Source organism: Anolis carolinensis, chromosome 4 (assembly GCF_035594765.1).
Source record: "Anolis carolinensis isolate JA03-04 chromosome 4, rAnoCar3.1.pri, whole genome shotgun sequence".
NCBI lineage: Eukaryota > Metazoa > Chordata > Lepidosauria > Squamata > Dactyloidae > Anolis > Anolis carolinensis.
Window position 1 is genome coordinate 176221375 of NC_085844.1, and position 10403 is coordinate 176231777.

Genomic DNA, 10403 nt, shown 5'->3' on the forward strand with positions numbered 1-10403 from the left:
ACATGGCATACAGCCTTCTCTTGAAACTGAACACTGTGTATGTACCAGAATAGGATGGATTCAAGTTTTTTTCACCCTATTGAAAGCAGAATTGTGCATATTTTGGATGGGAAGTCCCTGCACTAATACCAGTTTCTGAATGTATATTCCTATTCTTTCAATTGTGGGCCAATTTTATTCAATTTCTTTTTCTTTGGGCAAGGTATGTTTTTAAATAGCAAGAGCTGATATTCACATAAAATTTCTTAAAATAGTTTTCTTGGACCTAGACTACTATGTTGCATCACCAGTTTGTGTTATCAAAAGCAACACTGTTTCCTGGATTGTTTAAAAATGATAACAATGGAAGACAGGCTAAATAATTTTTCAATAGATCATGCCTATACCTCCCTCTAGTGGATATTGTAAATGAAGTTAAGGAGACATCAATATTTCTTCATAAAAAAAGAAATTCAATTGCCAGAAGTCAGTCAAAAAGATTGACATTTTGTACTTTTCCACAAGCAATTCCTTAAGATTTTCACTGCCATTTTCCAACTCTGGAGATTCTCAGTGATATTTTTTGATTTGTTATTGACAGTGAAAGAATCTAAACAATATCAGCAGCATTAAGACTGTTTGAACGTTTAGAATTAAGATTATAATCTTGTAAACTTTCAACAAAGCAAAATATCTTGCTAGTGTTGTCATTCCGCATTACCTAGTGATAGTGCATGTTTGTCTCACCATTTCTGAACAGTCTGCTTCATCAGCAATTGGTTTTGAAGGATCCTGTAACAAAAAATCTGTAAGAGGGTGATTTGGGGAAAATTCTTGTATTATTTCAACAGGCAATAATACAAGAATGTTCCCCAAATCACCCTCTTATAGATTTTGCACCATTGGGTGCAGCTTAAGACAATTTACGCAACTACAGATAACCTCTAAATTAACCAGAAGACTAGAATGTTTCTGCTAGCACCGTGATTACCTCATCTACAAAGTTTAAAGCAAAACAAAATAGCTGAAAAATGCATGCCACACTCACTATCAATCCCCAGATAGCACATAACTTTATGTAGTGGGACCATGCTTGTGAAGGAAACGACTGATAGATTTATTCTGACACAAATCAGAATAAAATGGGAATAATTTAGGGCCTGGAAAATTGGGGAGTTAACTAAGAAAATAAGACAGCTTTGAATAAGAAGTGAATGATTGGAAATTAAGGGAGTTGCAAAATAGAAGGTGAAAACTTGAAATGATAGCTATAAATCTTTATTTAATCAAGTTTAAAGAATATATTTACTCTGCTTTCTAATGTTTTTTTAAATTGCCATTTCAAAATCCATATCATAATGTAGTTTCAGTTAAGCTATTTTTGAATGGAATATTCAGTGAAATGTCATGTTTAATGAAGTTTTAGTACAGCCTTAAAACAAGAAAAAGAATGTGCTGTCATTTGCCATTTGTCTTAAGGGATAAAATGTATTGAGGTTTCCATCTTAGTGTAATTTTAGTGCAATTTAGTAACAGATGTATTTTTTTAGTCAGCAGCTTTTAAAGCTCAGACAGCCATCTTTCAATAAGCTCATACTGAAGCTCCTAAGTTGATGAAAAATTCACATCAGTATAGTTATAAGCCATTTAATAAAACATTATTTTATGTATGACATTTTAAAAACACGAGCTGACATTCTGCATGCTCAAATGTTAACATCTGATATTACCACATGTATACCCCTCCCACAAGCCCTACTTTTTCAGCCAAGCAGTGCACCGACCAAATAGTTTTCCAGGATCAAGGTGTTAGAAAATGACATCTATTGTGGTCTTGTAACCGCAAGGCATATTGAGAACAGGCAGCTGGAGAGACCTCCCAGGGTTGTGTCACAATTGCTTTTGTCATCACAACTTGTGACGAGGAGAGTTGCAATTAATAGCAGATGTAATTAGTTCACATCACCCTGTACTGCATCACTTTGGAAACCCTTGATGAGGAAACTGCCTGGATGAAGAATTAGGTTTTCAGCTTAATTTCTATCACTACTAACCATGAATATAAATTCAAGCAAATACGAGATCATAAATCTCCTCTAGCCACTTTGGGTGGCTAGATGAGATCTTGTTAGAGAGATAAAGTGGGATAGAAATCTATACACATAATAAAAGCGAAAATCGGTATGTGTATATGTGGCATGGATTCTGAACATCAGAGTTGGAATCACTGTCCAGCCATGGAAGCCCACTGAGTGACTTTGAACAAATCACATTCTCCCAGCCTCAGAGGAAGATTTGACTGTGGACAAATCAAGAAAACCCCACAATAGATTTGTCTTAGGATCACCGTAAATCCAGAAAACTGTATGGCACACAACACCACCTTAGGTGATAGATATCATTATTCAGTGGGAACTTTTAACCATATTAATAAATTCAGGCATCAGTCCAGGTGTTTATCATTTGTGCCTCTAATATGTTCGATTTTTCTTCCCTTATTAATGTTGTCATGATTACCAATTTTGCTTCTGTTTTAAAGAAAGAACATATAATATTAATCTGTAACAACACTCAGTTCAGATAGAAGATCTAGCTGTTGTTAATTAGAGGAATACATACAGGTCCCTATGTTATTTCAACATTCTGCTCAACATCCTGCTTCAATTATTTCCTTTGCGAAACATAATTCAATAAGGCAAAGCAGTTGTCTTAACCTGATCCTTTAATCCAGAAGCAGGTAACCTCCAAGGACTCCAAATGTTTTGACAATTGGCCCTGCTAAGGTAGTAAAGGTTTTCCCCTGACATTAAGTCCAGTCGTGTCTGACTCTAGGGGTTGGTGCTCATCTCTATTTCTAAGCCAAAGAGCCGGTGTTGTCCATAGACACCTCCAAGGTCATGTGGCCATAGGCATGACTGCATGGAGCGCCGTTACCTTCCCACCGAAGCGGTACCTATTGATCAAGTCACATTTGCATGTTTTCGAACTGCTAGGTTGGCAGAAGCTGGGGCTAACAGCAGGTGCTTATTCCGCTCCGCAGATTTGAACCTACGACCTTTTGGTCCGCAAGTTCAGCGGCTCAGCACTTTAACATGCTGTGCCACCCGGGGCTCCTGGTCATGCTAGCTGGGGCTAATACAAGTCATTGAAAATATTCACAGGGCACCAGGTTGCTTATCTATTTTAATCCTACAGTTCAGTGAAAAACAATTTTGTTCTTTTAGCAGATAGATAATAATAAAACTTTGAAGCTTTTCAGGGGCAAACTTAAAATTCCCCAGCCAGTAGGAATTGCAGCATTGCAACCAATCAGTAATTTCAGCCCAAGAGCATGAGCTGCACTATTAATGATTTGCAGTCAATAGTAGTTCACCCTAGGATTCACTCTATGATCTCTTATCACAAGGTCAACATCAACAATTCCCTATTATAAATAAGAGTGGCTCAGGTTTTCAGGTTTCAATCATCAAGAAGACCAATTCCCTCCTTCTCTTTCTTCTGTGTAAGGGTAGAGCAGAGCATAAAAGATCCTTTACCACAACTTTGTGAGCCGCTTCCTGTCAAGGTCCACAACTTCAGTTGGCTAAAGGCCTCTTGTGTCCAGAAAGAGAGACCGGACACAGGCCAGCATACAGCTCTCTTACTAAAGATGGCTGTCCAGAGGAACAAGCATCTGAGTGCCCTTTTCTACCTTAATAAATGCCAGCATTCTACCCAAAGGAAAATGAGAGTTGAAGGCTATGGTTTTTGTTTCACAATCTCCACAATTCTGCTTCAACCATTTGGGGGTTCAGGTTCTTTGACAATAGGGTTTTTCTTCGAGTACTCTGTGAATGCACACTAATGGAGAAGGCTGCGCTTGCGCAGGCTCCAACGGATACTCTTCAAAGCTAAAGTTTGAAATTTGGCGGTAACCCCGCCCCTCTCCCCGGAGGGTATAAAGGGCGCCCTCCGCGCTCGCTCTCCAGTTCCTTTTTTTCCGCCACAAAGCTCACTTCGGACTCTTCGTTCTTATGTCAACTACGCGTTTTAAGCGGTGCTAAGATTCCAGATTCCGACGGTCACACTAAGTGCCTTTTCTGCCTCGGCGAAAGTCACGTCGTCGGTACCTGCTGTTTTTGCCTGGCCTTTACAGCTCAGGCCCGAAGAAATAGGGCTGCGAGACTCCGGGCAGCTCTCTACGAAAAAACTCTTGCTCCTGAGGCTTCTACTTCCACCCCGGCCTCGATGGCGTCCAGGCCTACTCCATCGGTATCATCCAAGGCCTCGAAAACTTCGAGAGCTAAACCGGCCAAACCGCCCTGCACGGTGACTACAGACACGGTTTTGACCCGGTCGAGCAAAATGGGCCCTTCATCGACTTCGAGTTCGGTAACTTCGGCCATTTCCACTCGATCCCGCCTGGCTTCGCCGCCATCTTCTTCCGCCATGAAGATTGCCTTTAAGAGGGCCCAGGAGGAATCCAGACGAGCCCAGTCTGACTCGGCAGCTGTGTGCCCGATTCCACCGACACCTGGAAAATCGCTAAGGGTCGCGTCGAAGCAACCTCCAGCAAAGAAGCGAATGATCCAGAGGTCGTCCTCCTCAGCTTCTTCTAAAAAGGACGTTCCCTCCTCTGTGGCCTCCTCCAGGAGATCCTCACCTATCCAACCGGCGCAACGCCTCCGCTCTTCTTCTTCTCCTCATAGTCAGTCCTCAGATGCGGACGCTCAAGCCTCTCCCGACGGGTCGGTCAGGACAGTTATTAAGGCTCCCCAGTCAGCGCCATCACGCCCTCTGGCTCGACAAGAGCTTTTCCCTCCGGCTCAGACACCCGAGAGGGGTAGACAGATGACGTGCCTAGCCCGTGCCGCCCAGGCTTCTGCGTCCAAGGGCGTTCGTCCACAGCCGGTTCCTGCTGCTCTTTAGGTGATACCTCAACAGGACTTGTTCTCCTCCCCAATCCCCTCAAGGGCCCGAGGAGGATGACCCCGATATCGAACACCCTGAGTCAATCCTCTCCGCCTCGGTTGTCTCTCTCGGCCTCGACCTCTCCCCGCCTCACAACGCCTACGAGGTCGACCCACCCTCTCCGACGGATAATATCCGGGCTTTCTCCGACCAGATGGTCAGAATGGCAGACGCTCTGGGGATGGAAATTAAACAAACCTCAAAAGCTGTCACCGACCCCGTTTTCAAAAGGGTCCAGGCTCAAGCCCCACCAGCCACCTTGCTGCCTTTTCTTCCATACCTCCTGGATGTAATCCAGGCATCTTGGAAGACTCCATCTTAGATACCTCCAACCTCTAAGAAAATAGAGGCCTGGTACCGAACCGATGACGAAGCCCTGGAATGGCTCAAACATCACCCTGATCCAAACTCCATGCCGACAGGGAGGGCAAAAGATTCGATGCCGTAGGCCGCAAGCTGTACTCCAGCGCTCTCCTCCTTTGCCGCATGGCGAACTACGGAGCCTGTATGGGCGCTTATCAACAGATCCTCTGGGAAAAAGCCCAACCTTTCTTCGCCAAACTTTCTGACGAAGACCGGTCAGTTCTCTCAACCCTCCAACAGGAGGCGGACTCCCTTGCACACCACCAAATCCAAATGGCTAAGCACACCGGCGATACCGCCGGAAAAATGATTGCCCACGCAGTTGCGATCAGACGACATGCATGGCTTTGGTCCTCAGGACTCTCTTCTTCCTCTCGACAAGTGATCGAAGAACTTCCCTTTGACACTCAGGGTATTTTCAACTTGGGTACTGATGACAAACTGAAGTCCAATCATGACTTCAAGATCCTCGCAGCAAAGTGCGGGACCGATCAGCCTCAAGCTCAGCGGACCCGATGGTTCCCTCAACGATACCGTCGCTTCCCTCAGCCTTTTCGTCACCAACAGTTTCGACGCTCGTCGAGCTCGAGTCACCACAGTCAGCAACAACAACCTCGCCGCCAGCACCAGGTCCCGAAAGGTCGAGGCAAGAGCGCTACAGCTATGCCATAACCCCAACGACGGGCCTGACGCCCACTCTCTCGGGGTTTTTTCTACCTTCACTACTACTGTCACTACCATGCCTTTCCTAAGCTCGGACCAGAACTTTCCTCTCTGCTCTTTCCGCGATCGCCTAGCTCCTTTCTACCACGAATGGGAGTCTATCACCTCAGATGCCTGGGTTCTCCGCATTGTCAGAGATGGCTATGCCTTGGAATTCGAAACTTTGCCCCCCATGGGTCACATCCTCCACACTGACCCTTCACCGGAGATATGCTCCAAGGTCAACTCCCTTCTGGCGAAGGGCGCAATCCAGCCTTCTCCTTCCGAGCAGGACACTCGAGGTTTCTTCTTGAGATACTTTACGGTTCCCAAGAGGGGCGGAGGTCTTCGGCCCATCCTCGACCTGCGAGCCTTAAACCTCTTCATTCTGCCTTCAAAATTTCGAATGGTCTCGGTAGCCTCCATTCTCCCAATGCTCCGACACGGAGACTACTTTGCCTCTATAGACTTACGCGATGCGTATTTCCACGTCTCGGTACGCCGATCTCACAGGCGCTTCCTCTCCTTCAAACTCCTGGGACAGCCTTACCAGTTCACAGTTCTCCCTTTCGGCCTCGTCACGGCCCCAAGGGTCTTCACGAAGGTGGTCGCCGTGGTGGCAGTGCACCTAAGGAAACAGGGCATAATGATCTTTCCTTATTTGGACGATTGGATGATTGTCGCATCCGACCCCTCATCCCTTCAAAGCCACGTTTCTCAGGCTCTCTCTCTTCTACAACGGCTGGGCCTTCAGTTGAATATCAAAAAATCCCAACTCCTCCCGGCCACAGAAATCCGCTTCATCAGAGCTCTCTTCAACTCCATCGCGGAAACCGCCTCCCTACCGAAGGACAGGTTCCTAGCCCTTCAACAACACCTTTCTCTCCTCCTCCGCAACCGCAGGATCCGAGCCCACTCTGTCCAGGTCCTTCTGGGTCACATGGCCTCCACGGTCATGGTCACTCTTTTCGCCAGACTGCGTCTCAGACCTCTTCAAAGATGGTTTATAGACTCTTTCAAACCCCATCGGCATCCGAGCTCAATGTTTCTCACGGTACCGGACCAAGTTCGCCTCTCCTTTCGTTGGTGGCAGGACCCAGCGAACGTTTGTGTGGGACTTCCCTTCCATTCCCCCCTTCCGTCAGTCACCATCACGACCGACGCCTCCAATTTTGCATGAGGAGCCCCCCTTCCATCTCATCTCGAGGGTAATAGAGAGACTCTATCTAACGCTGACATCGGCCATCCTGATCGCCCCTGCATGGCCACGCCAGCCGTGGTACCCAACTCTACTCCGGATGTGTGCGCATCCTCCTCGCACTCTCCCAACTCTCCCTCATCTACTATCTTCACAGAAGGGACAGGTCCTCCACCCCGACGTCCCGTCCCTACACCTAAATGCTTGGAGGATACTTCATTAAATTCTCTCCACCCAGACCTGCAGGCGATCCTTCGTGCTGCCCATAAGCCGGCCACGTCAAAGGCCTATGCTTACAAGCTTGCAAAATTCCAAACCTTCCTTCGGGACCGACACGTCGATCCCTCCTCTGCTTCGATCCCGCTGGTCCTGGACTTCCTACTTTCTCTTGCGGATCGTCAACTCTCTCTGGCCTCGATAAAATCCTATCTCGCTGCTCTCTCCTGGCATTTCCAATGTCAAGGACAACCCTCTCTCTTTTCTAACAACCTCATTAAGACCTTTCTTCGAGGTTACAACAACCTCCATCCTCCGGTTCAACCTCCGACCCCAGGGTGGAGCCTCGAACTCGTTCTTTCTCAACTGGCTTCAGCTCCCTTTGAACCTATGGCCTCCGCCGACCTTCACCTTCTCTCTTGGAAGACTGCCTTCCTAGTTGCTATCACCTCTGCGCGCAGGCCTTCGGAACTGGCTGCTCTTTGGGTGGACGAACCCTACCTCCGTTTCCACCACGACAGGGCTGTTCTTCGCCCGGACATCACCTTCCTACCTAAGGTGGTCTCTGCTTTTCACCTTAACCAGGACATAATACTTCCTGCCTTTTTTCCTAATCCATCTTCTTCTTTGGAACGGAGACTTCATCTCCTGGATGTCAGAAGAGCCCTCCTTTTCTACAAGGACAGGACTAAAGACATACGTAAGTCGCCTAGACTTTTTGTGGCTTATGCTACCCATAAGCTGGGCGAACCACTTTCTTCTCAAAGACTCTCACACTGGATTGCTCAGGCTATCGAACTTGCTTACCAGCTGGCTAAACGCCAATCCCCCCTTCGATCCGCCCTAGATCAACGAGGGGCCTTTCCACTTCTACTGCCTTCCTGAGGGGTGTCCCTCTCGACTCCATCTGTCGAGCGGCTATCTGGTCCACTCCATCCACCTTTGTTTCACACTACAGGATGGACTCAAAGAACCTCAGGGACTCGGCCTTCGCTAGGTCCATCCTTTCCTCCTGCCTTTCCTAACGTTACTTGCCTTACTCAGAGCCAGTTTTGCTGTTTTCTTTACGAGTTCACTGATGTCATTCAACCTTTATTTCACATGATATGTTCATGGGTTCATTAATGTAGTGCTTGTGTACTATACTTACCCACTACACTGTAATTTATTTCCTGAATACCTCTACCTCCGTTTCAGGGAATTGGTCTATACTTACGTCTGTAACTCTTACAGATTATCGCTCACATACAATGTTGTGATTATGTTCTGGATCCTAATAACTAGGATCGGTTCTGCATTATATGCTGTTACATTGTTTTGACCATTGCACTTGCATTTGCACCTTGTGCTCAATAAAAGTGTTGTTTGGACACTAAACTCATTGTCGGGTTTGCTATGTCCCACCTACCTATACCTCAGCTTGCTAGTCTCCATTTGTGTGCATTCAGAGTACACGAAGAAAAAGGACAGGTTGCTTACCTGTAACCGTGTTTCTTCGAGTGTACTCTGTAAATTCACACAATCCCGCCCTTCCTTCCCCATGTGCAAACCTCTCCCTTTCTCGTCACCTTTGCGGCGTAGGAACTGGAGAGCGAGCGCGGAGGGCGCCCTTTATACCCTCCGGGGAGAGGGGCGGGGTTACCGCCAAATTTCAAACTTTAGCTTGGAAGAGTATCCGTTGAAGCCTGCGCAGGCGCAGCCTTCTCCATTAGTGTGAATTCACAGAGTACACTCGAAGAAACACGGTTACAGGTAAGCAACCTGTCCATATTATAATAGCCCTGAGTCTAACACTTAGCCCTCAACAGACCCACTAGACCAGTTGTTTCCAACCTTTGGTCCTCCAGTTGTTTTGGACTTCAACCCCCCAGAAATCTGTCAATTTACCAGCTGTTAGGAATGATGGGAGCTGAAGTCCAAAATACTGGAGGACCAAAGGTTGGGAACCACTGCACTGGACCAATGGTAAAGTGTTGAATTATCATGTTACCATTGATACAATGAGCTTGCTTTACCTAAGCCTCTTAGATGACTTTAAGCCAGAAGTAGGAATTGTGCTGTTAGACTGTAGCACCTCACTGTTGGTTAAGATGGTTGCAGCTATTAAGCATGGCTATCCAACAATATCTAAAAGGCCATTTGATTCCTACCCTTAGTTTAGGCCACGGCAAAATGAAGTTTGGGCAAATGGAACAAATAACGTTTTATAAATGAAAAAAACCAGTATTGTGACTCAAATCTGAATTATGCTTGCTCCCGATTTGGATTTGGAATGATAGAGAAAGTAGAACCTACTAATTTCTGTGGGCTGTAACCCATCCAGTAAGCACACAAAACCTCACTGTGTATAGCAAGGGTCCTCAAACTTTTTACATGGAGGGCCGGTTCACTGTTGGGGGGTTGGACTATCATGAAATAGTCCAAAATTAGGATTGTTGTTGTGTGCCTTCAAGTCGTTTCACCACTCACAAAGAGTTTTATATATGATGATGACCTTGGCCTCACAACACAAGCGAAAGATTTTGAAACAGTTGAAAAGCAACTCACTAATGCCTTGAAAGATCTCTCCAGCTACTACAAAGAGAACCACCTGAAGCCTAACCCTGCCAAGACACAAGTGTGTGCTTTCCACCTATGTAACCATGAAGCCAACAGGAAACTGAAAGTTACTTGGGAAGGCCAAGAGCTCAAACACTGTTTCCATCCTAAATATCTTGGTGTCACCTTAGATCGAACATTAACATATAGGAAACACTGCATGAACACCAAGCACAAAGTAGCTGCACGCAACAACATCCTGCGGAAACTGACTGGCAGCTCATGGGGTGCAGACCCACAAGTAATAAGAACATTAGCCCTGGCCTTGTCTTTCTCAACTGCTGAGTACGCCTGTCCTGTCTGGCAAAAGTCTGCCCATGAGAAGCAGGTGGACATAGCACTAAACGAAACATGCAGAATAATCACAGGATGCCTTAAACCTACGCCTGTTGATAAA